Below are 25,337 nucleotides of genomic sequence, written 5' to 3'. Positions count from 1 at the left end.
TTGGGGCTCACTTTGAGAAGTGTTCTGTGATTTTGTCAGATGAGATTCTGTGAAGCCGTTGTTGAGAGCCCCCTGGCTTTGAAAAACCCAGATGTTGATTTGGTATGGATGTAAAGGTTGGACAGTTTGGAAATATGTCTACTTGATCTGTTTCTCTGTCTTGATAATTCTGTCTGTATACTCTGAAGTTCGGGGCGCTGACCTTTTCCCCTGAACTAGGTAAACGATATATGTTTGAGTGATTAACGTAAGCTTGTTAACCCATTTTGAATTGCTTTCCTTTAACAAAGCAGATCTAAGAACCTGTGTTGGCAGCCACCCTGGGGACACTGGGGTGCTTGCTGATATAACCATAATAATATTAGAGCTATAAAGCTAATGATCAAGTAAATAGATGAACAAATAGATAGATGAATGGAGATATAAATTTGAAGAAAATGGCACTGACTTTTTATCTGATACAGAAGTAGTTAAGTATATCTGAAATTATACTTCTTTGCATTAGCTTCTCCATCTAAATCAACTTTACCACTAAGTGATAGCAAAATGTCTTCCTTAAGGTGGGCAAGTCTTAGTCCTTGTCTACCTGCTATTAAATTTGACAAGGTAAACTGAAGTTTGTCTTCAGACAAATTATATTCAAACAAATAATTAGAGGCATCAGATTTTTGTCTCAGAGTGCCAAAATCTTATATATAACTTTAAAATTTATATTTATATGTTGAACACACTTTAATATATTTAGCTGTGGAGAAACTAAGAACCAACAATATTTATTAAATTAAGAAACTATCAGATTGTATATTTTTCTCTCATCTCCACCACTCAATAGCCATATGCCATATGAGTTTTTTCTGGGTAGTAACCTTCTCATCGATGGTCTTGTACTATACCAGTGTTTCTGGGTTAAGTGGCATCCTGTAATACCTTACCCACTAGCATCAATATCCAAATTATCTTCTACCATATGGGAGCGTCCCAGGATCCTCGTGGGCCAATTTCTGGTTATAACTCACAAATAGTATGTTTGAGGAGATGTGTTGTGTTCCTTGTGCTAAAGCCACTTTATATTTCTTGTCATGGGTGTTAAAATTGCTAGTTACAGTTCTGTCTTCAGAGCTCCCATATCTCCCAAACTCCCTCTCCTCTGTAATTTAGTAAATGAATCTTGTTCCCTGACTGTTCAGGAAACTCCTCTTTACTGAACCTCCTCTCTGTCCCCAAACCTACTTTTTCTAGCAGCATTCCTTGCTCTATGAGCTTCTTAGTTCTTCTTAACCACAATGAGACTGGGGGTGATGGTGGAAGTCTCAGATGTTGTTATTAACAAAAAATGAATAATAGAATGTTAATTGTTTTATGGATCATGAGAAATAAGGTAAAAAAAAGTAGCCATTTTCTCTGATCCCTACAGCCTCTCAGACCTCTCCAAAACAGAAATTATGTACCAAAGATAAAGTAATTTCAGTTGTCTCTATAGCCTAGGACGCCCATTAGACAAAAGAAGGTTTTAAAATTTGAATTGATGTTTGCCTTGACTAGCAAATGCTGTAAAGCTCTGAACTGTTGATACTGGAATAGAAAACTGAGGAAGAGAGGGAGGAGAACCTGGGGCAGGGCAAGCAGTTAAGGGGAAAGGGAATGTGCAATCTTCCAACAGATCTGAGGGGAAACTGCTCAGCTTCTATCTGGAGCCAGTTCTATCTACCAAAACATCACTTAGAGGCAGAGAACTGGGCTGGTGAAACCATGAATTGCAGAACATGGGAGGAAGCTGAGACACTTTGAAACTGAATCCCAAAGGAAACTACCATCAGAGGGTAGAGAGTCAGAAAGTAAGCAATAGGGAAAAAGGGGGCAAAATGATTGAAATTACCAAAGATCACAGGAAGAAGAAAATTTAAAGATCTTGAATGCAAGCAAATAAATTAACAGTGAAGTGAAAACATAACAACAAAATTGAATATAGCCTCTAGATCTAGTAAACAAGTTCAGGCTTCTATGAATAAATGAATAAATACTCAAAAACAAAGGGAAATTCTCCAGCACTTGATGAGACAGAGGACTTTGTGGAATGTGAGAACTGGCAACTGCCACATGCTATTCCTGAGTAGTTCAAAAGAGAAATGAAAATTATGAGAGCATAGCAAAAATAATAGATGAAATAGAAAAATCAAAATCTAGGATAGTAAGTCTCAACCCCCCCCCCCAAATACCCAAACAAAAGAGAGAGCAGTAAATTGGGAATGCAAATATACAGAAGTGCAGGATAATCTGGAAGAAGAGAAGCAAAAAATATATCATATTAAAAGAAAATATGCTCACTATACAAGTAAGACATACTGATTTCAAATATAGGATATGTAGAGACAAATTAAAGATCATAGATCTTCCAGAAGAATAATGCAGAGCAAAAAATAAACAAAAACAACAAATACCTTAACACCACAATGAAGGAAATAATAGAAGAGAACTTCTTAGAACTTCTGAGCATAGAAAATAAAATACCAATTGAAAGAATTCATAGATTGCTACAGAAAAACCCAAGGCTGTGAATTTTTTTCTTTTTTTTTCTTTTTGTCTTTATTAATTTGTTTATTTACTTTAAGTTTACAAGATTCAGTTCACAATCACTTGAGTTTCAAATTTTCTCCCCCCCCTCACCATGGCGGCATACAATCAAGTATGGGATCTGCAAATACTTCCACATTAGACATTAGTCAGGTTATAAAAAAGGATTGTAACGGATGGAATGAACAATGGGAAAGAAGAAACAAAACCAAGCAAGAAAAAGAAAGAGAGCAGGTAGTTTACTTCAATCTGCATTCAAACTCTGTTCTTTCTACTTCTTTCTGTGAATGTAGACATCTCTCTCCATCATGAGTCTTTTGGAGTTGTCTTTTAACCTTGCATTGCTGAGAAGAGTCCAGTCTATCGACGTTGTTCATCACACATACGTTGTCTATAATTGTGTGCAGTTTTCTCTTGGTTCTGCTCTTCTCACTCAGCATCAGTTCATATAAGCCTCTCCAGATAAATATGAAGTCCATCTGCTCCTCATTTCTTTTTTTTTTTTAATGCTTTATTAACTTCTGATTTACATCATCCGTTTCCACCAGATTTTGAGTTACAAATTTTCTCCCCATTTCTCCCCCACCCACCGCCCCAAAATAGCAGTCCCACAGGATATCCCCTCCTCCAATCTGCTCTCTCCCACATTTTCCCCCATACCCCTTTCCACTTTTACAGTGGATCTCTATGCCTCAGTGTCTGCACATCCCATTTCCCAATTACATGTAAGATGGTATTAATAATAGTATATATATATATATATACATATACATATATATACACACACACACATATATATATATATACATACATATTTGAATATTTGACTTCAAAACTTTCAATTCCAGATTCATTTCCCTCCTTCCCCGTCACCCACCCCTACTGGGAAGATACACAGTTCAGTATAGGTTGCACATGTGTGGCTAATGCAAAACAATAACATAGTAGATACATTGTAAAGGACTGACTATACTTCCCTCCCTCCCATCCCACCTCCCACCCGCTCTACTCTCCACTTTGATCCCATCTATTTTCAAAGTGAGTGCTTCCAACCTCCCTCCCCCCAGCCTACCCTCCCTTCTATCATCCCCCCTCTTATCCCCTTCCCCCCCCATTCTCCTGGAGGGTGAGATACCCTATTTAGTATGTATTTCACTCCCTGCTCAAGCCAAATTCAACGGGAATAAGGTTGACCCATTCCCTTTTGCCTTCCTATTCTTCCCCTCCATTGTAACCATTTTCCCTTGCCTCTTCTATATGAGATAGTTTACCCCAATCTGTCTCTCCCCATCTCTTATCATTGTATTCCTCTCACCTCTTATTTCACCTTTTAAGTATCATTCCTTCCTGTTAAATTGGACCTGTGCCCTCTATCTATGTATACCTGTAAACATATATACACACATTTACATATGTATTCATATGCCCATATATCCTCATATATAGACAAATATATACATTTCTAATCCCTTCAACTACTGAGAAAAGTTTCATAAGTTACAATTATTGTTTTTCCATATAGGAATGTTAATAGTTCAACTTTGATAAGTTCCTTATGATTCCTTTTCCCTGTTTACTTTCTTATGCTTCTCTTGCTTCTTGTATCTGAATGTCAAATTTTCTATTCAACTCTGGTTTTTTCAGCAAGAATGTTCAAAAGTCCTCTATTCCACTGAATGATCATATTTTCCCCTGAAACATGATACTCAGTTTTGCTGGGTAGGTGACTATTGGTTTTAATCCCAGCTCCTTTGCCCTCCGGAATATCATATTCCAAGCCCTTCGATCCCTCAGTGTAGAAGCTGCCAGATCCTGGGTTATCCTGATTGTGTTTCCCCAATATTCAAATTCTTTCTTCCTGGCTGCTTGTAATATTCTCTCCTTAATCTGGTAATTCTGGAACCTGACTATAATATTCCTAGGAGTTTTCTTTTTGGGATCTTTTTCAGGAGGTGATCGGTGGATTCTTTCAACCTCTGTTTTGCCCTCTGGTACTAAAACATCAGGGCAGTTTTCTTTGAGAACTTCCTGGAGGATGATTTCTAGGTTCTTTCTTTGGTCATGGCTCTCAGGTAGTCCAATAATTTTTAAATTGTCTCTCCTGCATCTATTTTCCAGGTCAGTGGTTTTTCCCATGAGATATTTCACATTGCCTTCTATTCTTTCATTTGTTTGGATCTGTTTAGCACCATCTTGATTTCTCATAAAGTCATTAGCTTCCATTTTCTCCAATCTAATTCTGAAGCAATGATTCTCCTCATTGAGTTTTTGAGATTCTTTTTCCATCAGGCAAATTCGGCTTTTTAAGGCATTCTCTCCTCATTGCCTTTTTGGGCCTCCTTTGCCATTTGAGTCAGTATGTTTTTTAAGGTATTATTTTCCTCATTCAGGCTGTTGACTCTCATTTCATAATTTTCTTGCATTGTTCTCATTTCTCTTCCCAATTTTTCTTCCACTTCTCTTATTTGGTTTTCAAAATCTTTCTTAAGGTCCTCTATGGCCTGTAACCAGCTTGTATTTTCCTTTGAAGCTTTTGGTGCAGGACTTCTGATTTCACTGCTTTCCTCCTGTTCCATGCTTTGCTCCTTTTTGTCCCCAAAATAGGAGTGTATTGTTGGAATCTTCTGTCTGCTTTGTTTCTTTTGCCTGCTCATTTTGCCACTCAATTACTTGACTTGTGGGCTTTTTTGCCACAGTAGGACTCTGACACCAGACAGGGGAGCTTTCATCCCAAACGCTGGGGTTTTCTCAGCTGCTGGAGGTATTAGATGGGTGCCCTCTCTGAAGTCTCCACACACTCTGGCAAGCTGGACTCACACCCCAGAACCTCCACCCTAGACTGCAATCCAGATCCAAGCAGGTTAAAGCAAGAGCGATTACCCCTCAAACTGGTGCTTGGTCCCCCTACACTCTGCAGGCCAGGAGCTGAAGCCGCCTCATGGCGCTGGCTGGCTGTGCTGGCGTCTCCGCACTCCCACTTACTGGTCCCAAAGTCCAGACTGTACTGACCTCTCACTTTGTCCTTTGTGTCTATGTGTTGATAAATCTGGAAATGGCCACAGCTGCTGCTGATCTGGAGTCCCTCTGGCCAGGGGCTGGTCAGGCCTGCCCTGGGGCTAAAGCCTCGTCGTGGGGCTGGGCTCGGCTCCCAGAGCGTTGTGCTGGATTCCTGCCAGCCTGCCGGGCTGTCCTCAGTGGGAGCTTAGCTTGTCTGTGTCATTTTGTGGGTTCTGCAGCTCCAAAGTTTGTTTAGAGTCCCCTTTTTACATGGATTGGGGAGGGTGGAAGCTGGAGCTGCGGGAAAGTCATGCTTCTACTCCTCCATCTTGGCTCTGCTTTTAACTTCAATTCTTAAAAGCCTCTTCATTCCTTATAGCACAGTATTGTTCATTCCATTACCTTCATGTACCACAACTTGTTTAGCCATTTTCCAATTGATGGGCATCCCCTTAATTTCCAATTCTTTGCCACCACAAAAAATGCTGCTATAAATATTTTTGTACATATGGGTCCTTTTCCCACTTCTATGATCTCTTTGGGATACAACCCTAGAAGTGGTATTGCTGGGTCAAAGGGTATGAAATTATTTATAGCCCTTTAGGCATAGTTCCAGATTGCTCTCCAGAAGGGTTGAATCAGTTCACAACTCCACCAGCAATGCATTAGTGTTCCAATTTTTTCACATCCTTTCCAGCATTTGTCATTTTCCTGTTTCGTAATCTTAGCCAATCAGACTGGTGAGATGTGGTACCTCAGAGTTGTTTTGATTTGCATTTCTCTAATCAATAGTGATTTAGAGCATTTTTTCATATGCTTGTAGATATCTTTAATTTCCTCCTATAAAAACTGCCTGTTCATATCCTTTGACCATTTATCAATTGGGGAACCAAGGCTACAAATTTTAAGGCTCCTAGTATTTAAATTTAACAATTCAATTTAGAAAAAAAAAGGCAGAAAGACCATCAAATATAAAGGAAACAAAAATAAAATAACACAAGACTGCTCTGTACCTACTAGAAAATGTAGGAGGTAATGGATTGATGTGTTCCAAAGAAAAATGGAGTTCAAGATGCAGCCTAGGGTGAAATGTCCTGCAAATCTGAGGTTAATAATACATGAAAAAAGATGGATGTTTCCTAATAAAGAGATGTTTCAAACATTCTTAGAAAGAAAACCAGAACATGAGAGATTATTTGCTTCTCAAATCCCACAAACAACAGAAATGCAGGAGTGAATAAATGCAGCAGCCAAGAACAGCAATAGAAACAGACTAACAGCAGAAAGACTATTAAGAGACTTCTTTCTAAATATACACAAGGAGACAGGGGTTAAGGTGGGAGTCCAGTGGAAGTAACAATAAAGAGGTAAACCTAGGATATTATGGACAGAATCTAACAATACCCTGCCTGAAGGTGAATCAAGATTGTGCTGTGGGATATATTACAACAAAGGAGATTACATAAAAGAAACAGTCAGAAATGAAGAAGAGCAATAGAGAGAAGTGTGTGATATGATCAGGATAAACCAGGACCTAGCAATGAAAGGAGGGTGACTCCTGCGGTCTCAGTAAGCGAAGAGCCTGCAGAGAAGTGGATGAGTAGTAGAAGGGAAGGATTGAAAAGATATGGGGTAGAGAGGAAGGAGGCCTTACTTTGGTGGTGGGAGGGAGTTTCAATGATGAATGCTGTTATGGGTGAAGAGAGAAGCTCTGTCAATAGAAATGGGGACTTCCCACTGAATGTGGGCTGAGGGATTTGCTGCTTGAAAAGTTTACTCATCTGACGGAAATGGAGGGATTAGAACTAGAGACAACTGGCACCCAGGAGGGCAAGGCATGGATGCAGGAAGATTTTGAAGGAAAGAAAGTAACCAAGAGATGGTATAGATCAGTGGTGGGTTGTATAATCAGAGACATAGTAGGGGAGGGGCTCTACCTTAGGACAGTTTGCTCTCTGACACCGCAATAATTGGCAGTGTTCAGGAAGTGAGGCATCATGGGAAAGGGGAATCTACAGGGAAAACTTAATAAGGCAGCAGCAGAAACTTCTAGAAAAGAGAACCTAGAATGGAAGTCTCAGAAATTTTGATTGCAGGAGGAACAGAGAATAGCCAGAAACTATATAATTATAGGAGTCATGAATCAGAGAGTGAAGTTCTAGAGTAGACTCTGAGAGGATAAATAAATGAAGATAGTGGGAGGGTGAAATTTTTTTTTAAAAAGCAATGAATAGGATTAGTTAGGGAGAGAAGAGAAAGAGAATCTACTTGACTAAGAGGCAAGAAGGGGGGGAAACAATTATGTAATCATATAATAGCAAGAATGGAAAAGGAACTAATAAGCAAATCCCAAAGGGAAAGGGGCAACAAATGAGAAGAGGAATGAAGGAGTGAAGGGAAGAGAGAGAGTAGAGGTAAAACTACCTTTAAAAAAGATTAAGGTAGAGTAAGTGAAAGAATACTGCTGTTTACAAAATAAGAGAAAGACATATATATGTATATGTGTATATAAATATATGTGTGTATATGCATATAAATATAAACACATATAACAATATACATGTATGTATATACATATATGTGTATTTTTTGGAAGAAAACAATAGACAGACAGATGGAAAAATATAAAGCTGGTAACTAAATGTGAATGGATTTTTAAAAATTCAATAAAACAAAAAAGAGTGACAGATTGAAATAAGAAAACTAAACCCTACAATCCATTGCTTACAAGACACACGTTGAAAAAGGAAAAGGATGCAAAACATAAAACTGAGAGGATAAAAAAATTAATATCAAAAGAATTTAAAAAAATCAAAAGTTGCCATCATACTGACAAAATATTTCTAGACAACAAACATCATTAATAAATTAATATATTCCAACACCTGAACATCTAAATTCATAAAGGAAACATTATTTGAGCTACAAGAAGACATTGATGGTTAACAGAGTAGTGACCGAGAACTTCAATATCCTCTCACTTTTGGATAAATCTAATGGAAAGATAAATGAAAAGGAAAATATGGAACTGAACACATTTCTGGACAAATTCAAGTTGAAAGACTTATGTAATATACAAAATAATATACAAAATTATTTTTTGTAATATACAATTTTATTACAAAATAAAAAGTATAATATAGTAATATTATATTACCACATATAGTAACATATTAAGTAATATGCAAAAGTAATATACAAATATCTCAGCACCACATGAAACTTTTATGAAAATTGATCATTTATTAAGACACTGAAATATTTTAAGCAAATGTTAGACAGCAGAAATAGTTAATAAAAACATTTATAGCAGCATATTTTTGTGATAGTAAAGAATTAGAAGCAAAGTAGATGTCTATCAGGGAACAGCTAAACAAATTGTGGCATATGAATGTAATGGAATATTTGCTATAGGAAATAATATAATGAGTGTGATGAGTACCCAGAAGCATGGAAAGATCTGTTTAGTGTATAGGATAGCTCTCTGGGCCAGGAAGGAGGAGAAAGGATGATGTAAGAAACAGAAGATATCAATAAAATCTTATTTTTAAAAAGAGTTAATAATTATTGATCCATATTTCTACTTTCCCAAAAATATAATATTTTTTCTGAATCAGTAACACATTGGCCTGATCCTGGTAATAGAAAACCATTTAGTTTCATGTAAAACTAAATAAGTTTTTATATAATTAAATAACCCATTATATAAAACTCTGCACTTTTCTCTGACACCCTAGAAATCACACTTAGAACAAGCCTTTTGGCTTTGACAATTTTTAATCAAACTCAATGCACTGCTTTCTCTAGCTTAAACAAACTTGTCTACATGGGAAGCATGGAGAGCCACATAGTTTCCTCTTTTCTCAGTGGGGGGGAAGGGTAGGCAATGGTAAATGAATAAATCACAGTGAGGGAATAAGATTTTTTTTGTTTTGTTTTTTGCTTTTCGGAGGGCATTAGGGGTTAAGTAACTTGCTCAAGATTATACGGCTAGTTATTTTGTGTGGGTGTTAAGTGTCTGAGGCCCCAACGGAACTCAGGTCCTCCTGACTCCAGGGCAGGCGCTTTACTCATTGTTTTTTGTCCTGTTTTAAAATCAGCAGTTGCCCTCAGCAAAGAGAGTTAAGGATTCTCGAAGACAAAATATTTTATTCAGATTACTCATTTGAATGTAACAGAGATTCCAGGGAATAGTGTTGAGTCTGTACGGGCTCTCTGGAAGCACATCCTTAAAAAATTTCAGGGATCTTTGCTCATTTATACTCAGGACTCTGGGGTAAGACATAAAGAGTCAAAAGAGTATGACCCTTTCCTTAAAGCCTGACTTTTATGTAAGACTCCCTTAGTCTTTCTAGGATTGAACCCAGTCATAAATGCTTATGCCTAGAACTAAGACTGGTCTCTCTATGAGTTGAAGAGAACAAAGCAAACTGAGTCCCATCAAGCCCAGTGTCAGGCTATTATTGTTACACAAGTATGCTAATTAATAAATTCCAATATCTTTTACTTTTTGATGTTTATATAGCCTAAAATTTCCTAACAGCTTTAAACTTTTTTTTTTAAGCAGTCGGGGTTAAGTAACTTGCTCAAGGTTACACAGCCAGTTATTTCTGGGTGTGGTGCTAAGTATCTCCCCCCGGATTTCATCCCCAGGTCATCCTGACACTGGAGCCGGTGCTCTTACTTGCTGAGCCACCTGACCACCCCTAAGCAATTGGGGTTAAGTAATTTGCTCAAGGTTACACAGCCAGTTATTTCTGGGTGTGGTGCTAAGTGTCTGAGCCCAGAATTCTATCCCCAGGTCATCCCAACACTGGAGCTGGTGCTCTTACTCACTGTGCTACCTGGCCTCCCCGAAATTTGCTTTTTTTAATGGTTAAGGAAATGCGGAAAGTCATGTGTCTGTAAATTTGGATTGTTGTTGTTCAGTTATGTCTAACACCTGGCGACCCCATTTGGAGCTTTCTTGGCAAAGATATTGGAATGGTTTACCATTTACTTCTCCAGTTTATTTTACAGGTGAGAAAACTAAGGCAAACAGAATTAAGTGACTTTCCCAGGGTCATGCAGCTAGTATCGTGTTTCCCCGATAATAAGACACTGTCTTATTAAATTTTTTGGACAGAAAAACACCAGAGGGCTTATTTTCAGGGGAAGGCTTATTTTAATGAACATTGACAGCAATGACATGTGACTCCTCTACAATTGCTTTCTTATACTCAACAGTATAGCTCTTCCTTTTTGTACTCATGTCTGGGGGTCAAAACAGACAGAATAATAAAATTATGACCATCAGTCCTTCTTTTCACACCATCATGCCCCCTGAGTTCTTCTTTTTTCCTCCATCATGCCCTTTTTATCCTCCATCATGACCCCTTACTCCCGCTTACATATTGGGTTTTTATGTTGTCCTGCCTCAGCTCTCCTCCACGGCACTGCTCTCAATGGCGCCAGCAAGCAAATCACTGGGGAAGAACAGGATGACGCACTCACTGCTGCAGTTCTGATTGGATGCAGCTCGGAGCGTGGTGTGCGTTTCACCGGTGGGGGGGGGGGGACGGTGCATACAGAGGGACCGTAATGTAGCGTGTAGCTCAGGGGATCACCTTCACTACAGTAGCAATCTCAATAGGGCTTATTTTCGGGGGAGGGCTTATTTTAGAGGAATCTTACACAGTAAGGAGAGGGCTTATTTTCGGGATAGGTCTTATTATCAGGGAAACATGGTAAGTATCTGAGATCAAATTTGAACTCGGGTTTTCTTGATTCTAGGCTAAGGGTTCTATGTACTGCACTACCTAGTTACCCATAAATGGGACCTTAAATTTAAAGCTGGCTTTAAAACATAAATTGTGGAGATGATTATAACTAGTAATTAGCAGGCAAGCTGGGATTCTTAGCCCTCTACTACAATTCTCTTGTGCTACATTCAAACTGGGAAAATTCAAGAATACATTGAAAATTGTACATTTTATTCCTTGACCTTACAGCATCAAGCTTTTGATACATATTTACTTCATATGAGCCACAGGGCTTGAAAAGGTGATTTCATAATTTAAAAATATTTAAAACAAAACAAATGTATTCACTTAACATTCTATTCTCTGTGGATAAGTAAAAATTTGCATTAAACTTCAAATTTTTTTTATTAATCTACTTTTGTGATTCCAAGAATATAAGAAAGAAGAAAAAGTCATAGAAGGCACTTAACTGAAATGGTCCTGGTCATCTCTTATCCTTCATATAACCAGAAATATATCTCCTATTATAGAGTATATCACAGGAAGTTTGTCCTTCTCATATTTACTTCTGTCATAGAAATGATGCATCTGCTGGCAGTGAACATCAGTTAACTTGTAGTACTCTTCAATTTATACTCCAAATCCTGATTTCCATTTTTATTAAAAATTATCCCTTTCTCAGGGGCAGCCAGGTGGCTCAGTGAGTAAGAGCACTGGTTCCAGTGTTGGGATGACTTGGAGATTGAATCCCAGGCTCAGACACTCAGCACCACACCCAGAAATAACTGGCCGTGTAGCCTTGAGTAAGTTACTTAACCCCGATTGCTTAAAAAAAAAAAATTATCCCTTTCTCAAAGCTTGGTTACTTTAAGGATTACCCTCCGTTCTTTGGCACTTGGATTTGTGGCATTTATAAAGTCCTGTTTCATATTACTTAAAAGTTTAAAGTGTCAAGGATGGGAAGAACACAGGATTTGAAGTCATAGAATGTAGACTGATTTTCAGTTTTACAACTTATATATGTTACCCTATGGAAATCATTTCACTCCTTTGAGTTTCAGAGTCCTAATATGAGATAGGCCTCTCTGAGGCCTCTTACATTCTAAATCCTTTCACTATTATGAATTCAACCAAAATTCTGATGAATTACTCCTTCCTTTTCTAGCATTTATGAATTTGGCAATATTTTGTTAGTGCTAACTTTAAAAATCTTCCTTTAGTCATCTCTTCAACCTGACCTTGGCCTCTAATGTTAGAGGTGACTCTTCTGGGGTGATATTTGATCATAAGTCTTTTTACTAACTCTCCACATCTTCCTTCATCTATTTTGCATTTGTTCTAGCTGTTCCTTTCTCAGTCCTTTAATTTTTTTTTTTTTACCCTATTCTGACTAGTAAGGATTTTAACATTCCCGTTTCTCAGACTTTTATTCTCTTTTTGTCCTGGCCTGCAAAAATTTAATTTTAAATGAATATGAATTACAGAATTTAGGTGAAAGTCAAACAGTCAAAGAGAATTTATTAAGAATCTACTATGTGGGGGCAGCTAGGTGGCACAGTGAGTAAAGCGCCAGCCTTGGAGTCAGGAGGACCCAAGTTTGGTTGCAGCCTCAGACACTTAACACCCACACAAAAAAAACTAGCCATGTAATCTTGGGCAAGTTACTTAAAACCCCAATTGCTCTCCAAAAGGCAAAAAAAAAAAAAAGAATCTACTATGTGCAATGAGCTTTGGTAGGTGCTAGACAGAGAAAACCAAAATTAAATAGATCCTGCCCTCAAGAAGCTTTACTGCCTATCAGGTGCACATATACCCAGACAAAGTATTTACCAAATAAATAGGTCATTTGTAAGGGATACTAGCTAGGAGGTTGAGAAAGGTCCCATGGAATAAATGGTTGTTGAGCTAAGTTTTGAAGAACATCAGTGATTTTATTTATTTTTAATAGTATTTTATTCTTTCCAATTACATGTAAAGATAATTTTTAACATTTATTTTAAAAAGATTTAAAGTTCCAAACTTTTCTCCCTCTTTCCCTCCCCACCCCTTCCCTAAAACAATAAATAATTTAATATGGGTTTTATATGTGCAGTAATGTAAAATATATTTCTATATTATTCATGTTATAAAAGAAGACAGACCAGAAGGAAAAAAACACACTCAGGCACAAAAGTAAAAATAGTATACTTTGATTTGCATTTAGACTCCATCAGTTCTTTCTCTAGATGTGGATAGCATTTTCTTTTCTTTTTTTTTTTTTTTTAAAGCAATCAGGGTTAAGTAACTTGCTCAAGTTTACACGGCCAGTTATTTCTGGGTGTGGTGCTGAGTATCTGAGCCCAGATTTGATCCCCAGGTCATCCCGACACTGGAGCTGGTGCTCTTACTTGCTGAGCCACCTGGCCGCCCCTCTGGATAGCATTTTCTATCATGAGCCCTTTGGAATTGTCTTGATTTATTGTGTTGCTAACAAGAGCTAAAAGAGCTAAGTTATTCTTAGCTGATTATCACACAGTATTGCTATTACAGGATACAATGATTTCCTGGTTCTTTTCATTTCACTTTGCATCAGTTCACATAAATCTTTCTAGGTTTTTCTGAACTTTGCCTACTCATTATTTCTTATAACAAAATGCTACTCCATTTCATTCATATAACAGCTCATTCAGCCATTCTACAATCAAAGGGAATCCCCTCAATTTCCAATGCTTTGCTATCACAAAAAGAACTGATATAAATATTGGTGTACAAGCAGGTCATTCCCTGTTTTTTTAATCTCTTTGGGATATAAACCCAGTAGTGGTATTGCTAGATCAAAGAGAGTATACAGTTTTATAGCCCTTTGGGCATAGTTCCACATTGTTCTGCAGAATGGTTGGATCAGTTCACAACTCCACCAATAGTGCATTAGGGTCCCAGTTTTCCTACATCCCCTGAAACATTTTTCCTTTTCTTATTAGCCAGTCTGATAGGTGTGATAGGTACCTCATAGTTGTTTTAATTTGCATTTCTCTATGTCTAAATATCTATCTAAATCAGTAGCAATTTGGAGTATTTTTTTCATATGACTATTGATAGCTTTGATTTCTTCATCTGAAAACTGCCTGTTCATATCCTTTAACCATTTATCAATTGAGGAATGACTTACATTCTTATAAATTTGACCCAATTATCTATTTGTGAAAAATGAGGCCTTTATCAGAGATACTTGGTGTAAAAAAAACTCTTCCCCAGCTTTCTGCTTTCCTTACAGTCTTGCTTGCATTGGTTTTGTTCATGCAAAGTCTTTTTAATTTAATATAACCAAAATTTTCCATTTTGCATCTCAAAATGCTTTCTATCTCTCATTTGGTCATAAATTCTTCCCTTCTCCATAGTTCTAACAGGTAAGCTATTCCTTGCTCTTCTAATTTGCTTATGGTATCACCCTTTATGTTTAAATCATGTACCCATTTTGATCTTATCTTGGTGTAGAGCATAAGATGTTAGTCTATATCTAGTTTCTGCTATACTATCTTCTAGTTTTCCCAGCAGTTTTTGTCGAATAGTGAGTTCTTGTCCCAGAAGTTATAGTCTTTGGGTTTATCAAACACTAGCTTATTATGATTATTTAGCACTGTGTCTTGCATAACTAATCTATTCCATTGATCTACCACTCTATTTCTTAGCTAATACTAGATAGCTTTGATGATTGCCACTTTATAATATGAGGTATACTATGGATAAGCCACCTTCCTTCACATTTATTTTCATTAATTCACTTGACTTTTTGTTCTTTCAGATTAATTTTGTTGATTTTTTTTCTAGCTCTAAAAAATAGCTTTTTGGTAATTTAATTGTTGTGGCACTAGATATGTAAGTTAATTGGTAGAATTGTCATTTTTATTATGTTGGCTCAGGTTACTCATTAGAAATTGATATTTTTCCAGTTGTTTAGATCTGACTTTATTTGAGTGCAAAGTGTTTTGTAATTGTGTTCATATAGTTCCTGCATTTATTTTGGGAGGTAGACTCCCAAGTATTTTCTGTTGTCTACAGTTGTTTTAAATGGAATTTCTCTTTCTATCTCTTGCTTCTGAACTGTTGGTAATATATAGAAATGCCTGAGTTTATTTTATATCCTGCAGCTTTGCTAAAGTTGTTAATTATTTTAACTAGTATTTTCAGTTGATTCTCTGGGATTCTCTAAGTATACTATCATATCATCTGCAAAGAGTAATAGCTTTGTTTCTTCATTGCCTATTCTGATTCCTTCAATTTCTTTTTCTTCTCTTATTGCTATAGCTAATATTTCTAGTACACCATTAAATATTAGAGGTGATAATTGGCATCTTTGCTTCACCTCTGATCTTATTGGGAAGGCTTCTATCTTATTCCCATTACAGATCATGCTCACTGATGATTTCAGATAGGTACTACTTATCATTTCATGGAAAACTCCATTTATTCCTATGCCCTCCAGTGTTTTCAGTAGGAATGGGAGTGCTATTTTGTCAAAAGCTTGTTCTGCATCTATTGAGATAATCATGATTTCTGTTGCTTTTGCTATTGATATGGTCAATTATGCTGATAGTTTTCCCAATTTTGAACTGGCCCTGTATTACAGGTATAAATCCCACTTGGTCATAGTGGGATCCTGGTGATATATTAATGTAAGCTCCTTGTTAGTATTTTATTTAAAAATTTTCCTTCAATATTTATTAGGGAAAATGGTCTATAGTATTCTGTTTCAACTCTGTCTGATTTAGGTAGTAGCACCATGTTTGTGTCATAAAAAGAATCTTGTGGGACTTCTTTGCCTATTTTCTCAAATAGTTTACATAGTATTAGAATTAATTGTTGATTAAATGTTTAGTGGAATTCACTTGTGAACACGTGTAGCTCTGGGAATTTTTTCTTAGGCAGTTCATTGATGTCTTGTTTGTTTGTTTTTTTTTTTCTAAAATTGAGTCATTAATGTATTCTATTTCCTCTTCTGTTAATCTGGGCAATTTATATTTTTATAAATATTCATCCATTTTCACTTAGATTGTCAGTTTAATTGGCATATAATTAGGCAAAATAGCTCAAAATTATTGCTTTAATTTCCTCTTTATTGGTGGCAAACTCACCCTTTTCATTTTTGATACTGATAATTTCATTTCCTTTTTTAAAAAAAATCAAATTAGCTAATGGTTTATTTATTTTATTGGTGTTTTCACAAAACCACCCTTAGTTTTGTTTATTGGTTCAGTAATTTTTTTACTTTTGATTTTATTAATCTTTCCTATAATTTTCAGGATTTCCCATTTGATGTTTAATTGGAGATTTTAATTTGTTCTTTTCCTAGTTTTTTTTACATTTTAAACAAGAAGTTTATTTAAACAACAAGATGTTTAACTGGAAGGGAAAACTATCTAGGATCAATTTCTTTATAGTAATTTATCCCTACTGAGAGACCGAGATTGCCCTACATGTAACAGCTACATACAAAAAAGTTATAAAATTGTCCTTGGTTTTACAATGATAAAAGAAAAACATTGAAATTATCCAATCAAACAAGGTATGCAAGGATTTTTTTTTGTGGGGTTTTTTTTGTTGTTGTTAAACAGTGAGAGCAAAATAACTTACTGGAATATAAAGGTAAAAGTTGAATGAGCATGCCACTAATGGAGAAAAGGGATATTTTCACAGAACCAGTTTGTTTTTTCCTCTCCCCATCTCCATTTGATGTTGATCAAAACATACCATCGGCCATTTAGTTAAAAAAAATACACATTATGCCTGTGCACATACATCAGTTACTTTATGTACAATAAAGGAATGGGGAAGGGAATCAAAGAAGAGAGAAAACTATACTGCAGTAGTCAGGATATGGATGAACCAAATCTTGGTTTTCTAATTGTGAATGTATTGTTTTCCTTGGGAGCACAGTTCTGGAGTAGAGTTGTAGATTCTCTTTTTAGTAATCGCCTCCTGTCTGCTGCTGGAATACATAATTGTATCTTCATCCTCCATTTCCAACTGTGCAGGTGTATCTGTTTCATTGATTGGTTGCCCTTCAAATCGGGATCTGATCTGCCTCATTGACAAACCCTGTCGTTCACAATAGGCTTTCATTAGTTTACTAAGTGGTGTGTGCCTCTTAATCTTAAATTGCACCACTGAACCATCTTGCCCTGTCACCTTCAAATTAATGTGGTCGTTGTTTTCAGTCTTGACTCCTTCCTTCGGCTTTTTGTCGGCCATGGCAAGTCCGGGGGTCTCCTCAGCCGTTGCTTCACAAAAGAGGCACCAGGATGGTCCGCTCCAAGGGAACGGAGAGAGAAGCAGCAGCAGTAGGAGCAGGAGCAGGAGGAGGAAGATGATGGTGGTGATGGTGAGGAAGAGGAGGAGAAGAAGGAGGAGGTGGAGGAGAAAGAAGACAAACAGGAGGAGGAAGAGGAGGAAGAAGAGGAGGACGAAGAAGAGGAGGTGGAGGAGGCAGTGGTGGAGGTACTCTTTTTCTAGTTTTTTAGTTGCATTTCCAATTCATTGATCTGCTCTATTTCTATTTTATTGATGTAAGAATTTCAAGAAATAAAATTTTCCCTAAGTACTGCTTTGGTTGTATTCCATAACTTTTGGTATATTATTACACTGTTGTCCTTCTCTTTGATGAAATTATTGATTGTTTCTATGACTTATTCTTTGACCTATTCACTCTTTAGAATTAGATTATTTAGTTTCTATTTAATTTTTAGTTTATCTTTTCATAGCCCTTTCTTTAATGTAATTTTTATTGCATCATGATCTGAAAAGGATGCATTTAATACTTCTATATTTCTGCATTTGATTGTCAGGTTTTTATATCTTAATACACAGTCAGTTTTTGTGTAGGTGTCATGCACTACTGAGAAAAAGGCTTATTGTTTTGTATCCCCATTCATATTTCTCCAGAAGTTTATCATATCTGTTTTTCTAACATTCTGTTCCTCTCCTTGTTTAGTTTGTGATTCAACTTACTAGTTCTGAAAGGAGAAAGTTGAGGTCCCCTATTAGTATAATTTTACCATCTATTTTCTTCTGTAACTCATTTAACTTCTTTAGAAATTTGAATGTTAATACCATTTGGTGCATATATATTTAACACTGATATTACTTCATTGTCTATGGTACCCTTTAGCAAAGCAAAGATGTAGTATCCTTGTGTCTTTTAGTTAGATCTGTTTTTCCTTTTGCTTTATTGGAGGTCATGATTGCTACCGTTGCTTTTTTATTTTTTTCACTTCAGCTGATTCTGCTCAATCTTTTTCTGTGCTGGGACCTATAGAGCTGGCAGCTTCTCTGCTATGCTGGGGTCACCTGGCCTAGCCTCACTGTCTATGTTGTGGCCTCTGGACCTGCCAGGACTGACCACTAGCCTGCTGCATCAGGACTGGAGGTCTCACAGAAGGCCCACTGTGCAGCTTGCTTATTAAGACAGGACCATGGGGCCTCATTGCTTGTCTGTGCTTGGACCTCCCACTGGCTTTCCTGGATATTGCCTGTGCTGGGCTCTGCTCCTCTTTTACTCAAGTGAGATGAAATAAACCTTTCCTGTAGTCCCTCTAAGTTATCTTGGGGTAAAAAATGTTTCACCCTGTTCTTTTATGGGTTCTGCTGCTCCAGGATTCATTTTGAGGCATGATTTAAAGTTGTTATGAGGGAAATTAGGGATAGCTCAAGCAACTTCCTGCCCTTTCTCTATCATCTTGACTCCACCCCCAACATCAGTGACTTTAAGAGGCAAAGGGAAGAGAATGGAGCACATTCCTGATATGGACAGCCTAGGCAAAGGTACATTAAATGGGAGTTGTGTGATGAACAAGAGGCCACTTTGGATGGATTGTGAACTGCCTGAAGGAGCTTAAACAGCCTGAAAAGGCAGAATGGATTCAAGTAATGAAAAGGCTTTAAGTGGAAAATTAAGACCTTTTTTTCTTTTTTGTTTATTTTTACCCTGGAGTTGATAGTGAACCACTGGAGTTTGTTGAGCAGGGGAATGGCAGACCTATGTTTTGGGAATCACTTTGGCAGCTATGTGAAAGATGGATTGTGGAGTGGAAAGACTTGTAATAGAGACCACTAGGCCTGCATCTCCAACTGTCTATTAGGTATCTTGAACTAGATGCCCTATAGAGAGATATCTTAAACTCAATATGACTAAAATGGAACTATTTTTTTTTTCCTTCCAAACCTTCCCCTATTCCTAATTCCCTGTTACTCTTAAAGATAACACTAAATTTTCCTCAACCAGGCTCCCAACTCAGGTGTCATCCTTGACTCCTTACTGTCTCTCACCCTCCATATCCAATCTGTCAAGTCCTGTAACAATAGCTCTTGTGTATGGCTCCTTCTGTATTCTGACAATGTCACCACGGGAAAGGCCCTCATCACCTAAGATCAGGATTTACAATAGTCTGCTGATTGGTCTCTCTGCCTCAAGTGTCTTCTTACTCTAGTTAATAATTCTCCACTAAGCTGCCAAAGTAAACTTCCTAAGTGGCATGTCTGACCATTTTACCTCCCTATTCAATAAACTCCGGGGGCTTCAAGATCAAATATAAATACCACCTCCAAGATCATATATAAAACCTAGCTTTTAAATTCTCCCCTCCACATACTCTACAATACAGTTATACTGACATCCTTGATGTTTTTCTTTCAAGACACTCCAACTCCTGACTCCATCTATTTTTACCAGCTGTCCCCTGTACCTCCTGGCTTCCCTGGCTCCCTTCAGGTATTAGCTAAAATCCCATCTTCTATAATAAGCCTTTTCCAACCCCTCCCCTTTCTCTCTAATATTATCTCCAGTTATCCTATATGTGCCTTTCTTGTACACAGTTTTTGCACGCTATCTCCTCCCATATTGGACTTTAGATTTCTGGAAGGCAAGTCTAATTTTTTGTTTCTTTTTGGTTATTTTATCTTTGTATCTCCAGGGCTTAGCACAATGTCTGAGAAACAGAAGTTACTTTAATAAATTATCAATAATTTTTCATGAGAAAAATTAATTAGGAACTATTAGAACAATTTAGACAAAAGGTGATGAGGACCAGAACTGAGAGGGTATTCTTTGTGAGTACAGAGAAGAGAATAGATGTGTAGACGTTGTGGAAGTAGAATTAGTAAGCCCTAGCAACTGTTTTGGTATATGGAATGAGGAACAGTGAAGAATTGAGGAAGATCCCAAGCTGGTGAACTTGGAAATACTATGAGAGTGATCATGTCCATCTATAAATGGAACTATCAACTACAGCAAAAGGAGAAATATTGAATGTTGTGGATAAGTTCACTTACTTTGGCAGGATATTTTCCAAGAATGCACACAAGGATGATAGCACGCATTGCCAGAGCTAGCTCAGTGTTTGGGAGGCTCCAAAGGAAAATGTGGGAGAAAAGAGGCATTAGACTGCCTACCCAACTCAAGCTAATTAACTAATAGCTAATTTTATTGTCCAAAAATCAGTGCCTAACTTTATTATTTCAATTTTGTTAATCTCTTTGATTTTTTAGGATTTCTATTTTGGTGTTTAATTTTTTTTAGTTGGTTTTCTGGTATTTAAATATGTATACATAATTATAGTTCTCTCCTGTGATCCATGATTGACTTTTAGTTAAAGTCTTTTCCTTTGGATAAGGAGAAAAGAAATAGAGGTCTCTTATTTTATCCTCAGTTAAATCCAAGGATGCCATCCTCTGGTGAAATAGATCTAGTAGAGGTCTTTTCCTTAAGAGAGAAGAGAGAGGAAAGATTTTCTATTTTTATTTACCTTACTGTGTTAGGTTTTCTTCTACAACCAGACCTCCCCCCCCTCCCCCCACCATCCTCCCTTTTTAAACTTAAAAGCATTTACAGACTCTTTTTCTTCACACTTGAGGGTTTTTTTTTTTCTTCTTAGTATTTAGGGGTTTTTGTTTTGTTTTTTCCCTAGCCCATAAGATTTTCAGTTTTACTGTTGTCCCTTGAGGAGCAATTTCTTCCTACTGAGGATTTTTTCTTATACCTGAGTTCTATTTTTTTTTTTAACTTATAAGAACTAACACAGAGTGAAGTAAGCAGAACCAGGAGAACAATTTATATGATGACAAAGTGAAAACAACTTTGAAAGCTGTAAAATCTATGACCATTTATGATTCCAGAAGACTGATGATGATGAAGCATGCTATTCCTACCCATCCATCCATATATGTATGAATAGGTATGTGTGTTTGTATGACCATTGGGGGATTTGTTTTGCTTAACTATGTTTATTTGCCACAAATAATTTCCTTTTTTTTTTTAATTAGAGGAGGTGGAAGAGAGATTAGATTTTTTTTTTTTACTTAATGGATGGAGGTACTACAGATACAGAATGTTTTATGAACTTTCAGACAAGGTCGCTGTATTATTAAAAACAGTTTTGCTTAACTGTTTTACTTTTTTACAAGATACTTCTCACTAAGCAGTAGTAATCTATATATAAATGTTCATAATATAAAAGGAAAACACATGAATAAAAATGAAAGCATGAGACAAAATTACTGTCTTTTAGTACTAAAGTTTTTCACTTTCACTTTTGCTTTTGACCCTCACAAGATTTCTTGCACTTGAGAATTTTTTCTTCTCTGGGATCTTTTACTTTCATTCCTTGGAGGACTGAGATCATATTTACTGCTTGTCTAAAGGGATGAGTTATTTGGTAATCAAGGCATTTGATGATGTAGTAGAGTAGAGCTGAGTTCTTCTGTTTGCTTTTACTCTGCCATTCACTCATCTTTATCAAACTCTCTGATCTCTTATGCTTAAATAAATATCAATGTCAGTGGTAATACAATTTATTGGTAGTGTAACAAATGACAAAACAAACGTATGAATAATTAAGTACATCATATCAGCTATGAAAACAATCACAATCAAAGTCACCTTTAATCACTACAACTTCCCACTTCTCAGCTCTGGAAACCCAGTCCTACCATTCGGTTCTCTCAGGAAAGCAGCCAGATCCTCTCAAGAATTTATGCTTTTTCTTTGCAAGAAAGAATTAAAAGTTATCTTAAGGAAAATATATTTTCTTCATCCTCTTTCACTCACTTAGTCTCTCCTCATCCATAATAGGTAAGTCTCTCCAAAATGACAATTATACTGCCAGTCTCTCAAATTATATTGCCTCTTGAAAATATGACTATTGAAACTCATACTACATTTTTAAACATAACACATGTAGAGAAAATTAAAGGTTAATCTAAAGAAAATAGTATCCAGGCCATGTCTGAAGTGCTGTACACCACACTTAATTCAATAAAAGTTGAAGGTATATTTGAAAAGCTTTATTTTCCCAAATATAATATGGAATTATCAATTAAAGTTCATCTTGATTCTCAATATGAATAATCATTTTTTTAAAATGTCATCTCACAGTCTCCTTTTGGGTAATTATAACTGCAAATGAGGTAGAACTTTGTGCTCATTAAACAAATGATATTCAAAAAAATGAGCTATATTGTTTCGCTGAGGGATAATTTAAAAATCCATTTGTGATATAGGAGGAGAGGTTGGTTTTGGAGTCAGAAGACCTGGATTTGAATACTGACCTTGCATTTATTTATTTATTTATTTTGATTTAAATTTTTTTTTTTAAGCAATCAGGGTTAAATAACTTGCTCAAGGTTACATGGCCAGGTGTTTCTGGGGGGGTGCTAAGTGTCTGAGCCTGGATTTGATCCCCAGGTCATCCCGACACTGGAGCCGGTGCTCTTACTTGCTGTGCTACTGACTTGCATTTTACTACAGGCATACCTTGGAGATATTGCAAGTTCTCTTCCAGACCACTGCAATAAAACAAGCAGCAATAAAGTGAGTCACATAAATTTTTTTGTTTCCTGATGCATTTAAAAGTTATATTTACACTATAGTGTAATCTATTGTATGTAGTAGTATAATGTCAAAAAATATATATCCCTTATTTAAAAATGCTTTATTGCTAAAAATAAAATGCTAGCCATCATCGGAGCTTTCACTGAGTTGTTATCTTTTTCTGGTGGAGGGTCTTGCCTCAATGTTAATGTATGCTGACTGATCAGAGTGGTGGTTGCTGAATGTTGGGGCGGCTGTGGTAATTTCTTAAAATAAGACAACAAGTTTACCTCATCACTTGACTTTTCTTTTCACTCAAACACTTAGAGGCCATTGTACACTTATTAGTTGACCTGAATTCAATATTGTTGTGTCTCAGGAAGCAGGGAGGCCTGAGGAGAAGAAGAGAGATGGGAATAGCTGTTTGATGGAGCAGTCACATAAAATTTATTAAGTTCACCATTTTATATGGGCACAGTTCATGACACTCCATGACTATAGTAACATCAAGGAGCACTGGTCACACATCACCAAAATAGATATAATAATAATGAAAGCATTTGAGATATTGGGAATATTACCAAAATATGACACAGAGACATGATGTGAGCACATGCTGTTGGGAAATTGTTCATTAAACTTGGTTGATGCAGGGTTGCCACAAACCTTCAATTTGTAAAACTAAAAATATTAAAAATTTTAAAAAGCAATATCTTAAAATTGCAGTAAAGCAAAGCACAGTAAAACAAAGTATGCCTGTACTTAAGCTGGTCACTTTAGAACCATCAAATAAAAAATTCTGGATTTAATCATTAAGCAGGTTTATTTCATGTTTCTAAGTTGCCTAAGCATACAGCACTCTGCTATTCAGTTTCATCATTTATAAATTAAGTATGTAGAAATAGATTATTTATTAGGTCCCTTTCAACTCTAAATCTCTGATCCATTCATTCTGTGTTCATTTTGTCCATGTCAGCTAGGCTTTTAGTGATAATTTATTTACATTTGGGTTTTGATGAATAACTGAAAGGAGTTATGTGTTGCTACTATGTGTACTATACAGAAAGAATTTTTATTCAATAACAGCTCACATTACTCTTGACAGCTTTCAAACCACTTTACATTCATTTTCTCATTTTATTGTAGCAACAGACTGTGCAGTAAGTGGTACAAGTATATTATCTCTGTTTTTACAAATGAGGAACTGAGAGTTTGAGAAGTTCATAAGATTTCTGACTCCAAAACTAGAGTTCTCTCCCCTAACTCATGCAAAGCATCGAATCCACTTCCAAAGAAACTACATTTCATACCCAGTCACAGCTTATGACAGTGACACTTTCTAGAGTGTCAGTCTCCAGGATCATGTTCTTAATTACTTGGCACAACAGCCTACACATAGGTACTCACCCTACTTGAATGAAGCTGCCAGAGTAACCTCTCATTACTGACACATCTTTGACTTGGCTACATAAACACACTACCATCAAAATTCTCCACTATTGCTACCATGATAAGACACATGAGGATTTTATTATATCATAGCAAAAATGTAAATTGATATACAAAATGCACATGTTATGAAAATAGGATTCCATGGCCCTTTCTACAAATGCAACTGCTGAGTCTCATGCTTTAGCTCTTTTTCTCCATTCTTGCTTCACTTCATCCTTCTGCAGCATTTTAACTAAGAATTATGACTTTAAGGTTTAAAGATTGGTTACACATAGCACACAGAAAACTCGGTTTCAAAGCTCACAAGATGTGAAGACAAATTCTCAAAACACTTTTTGGTAATAAAACACAAAAACACTTTTTGGTAATAAAAATAAACATTTTTATGAAAACCTTTTGATTATTTTAAACTTCAGAAAAGTTTGAAAATCGATATACTGTAGCAGCAAGCACCCCAAGTGTCCTCAGGGTTTGCCGCCACCACAGGTTCTTGGATCTGCTTTGTTAAAGGAAAGCAACTCAAAATGGGTTAACAAGCTCACTTTAATCAGTCAGACATACATCGTTTACCTTGTTCAGGAGAAAAAGGTCAGCACCCCAAACTTCAAAATATACAGACAGAATTATCAAGACATTAACAGATCAAGCAGACAGCTTTCCAAACTGTCCAACCATTACATCCATACCCAGTCAACATCTGGGTTTTTCAAAGCCGGGGGGGGGGGGGGGGGGGGGGG

The 25,337-nt window shown here is 36.6% G+C and overlaps 1 long non-coding RNA gene and 1 pseudogene across 1 annotated transcript in view; both read left to right on the top strand.

Annotated features, from left to right (window-relative positions):
- Positions 1-17,640, top strand: part of LOC138151426 (periodic tryptophan protein 2 homolog) — a 44,320-nt pseudogene extending 26,680 nt beyond the window's left edge.
- Positions 17,641-21,521: 3,881 nt separating this feature from the next.
- The window catches only part of LOC138151429 (uncharacterized), a 43,897-nt gene continuing 40,081 nt past the window's right edge, over positions 21,522-25,337 (top strand). Inside the window, exon 1 of the long non-coding RNA XR_011165820.1 lies at positions 21,522-23,148. This is a non-coding gene — a long non-coding RNA (uncharacterized lncRNA). The remainder of the gene's footprint in view (positions 23,149-25,337) is intronic.

The sequence above is a fragment of the Petaurus breviceps genome, unplaced genomic scaffold (genome assembly GCF_028583685.1).
Source record: "Petaurus breviceps papuanus isolate PSGF00001 unplaced genomic scaffold, PetGlider_PUasm1.0 90897, whole genome shotgun sequence".
NCBI lineage: Eukaryota > Metazoa > Chordata > Mammalia > Diprotodontia > Petauridae > Petaurus > Petaurus breviceps.
The sequence above is the reverse complement of the archived record's forward strand: the minus strand, read 5'-3'. Positions and strand labels throughout refer to the sequence as shown.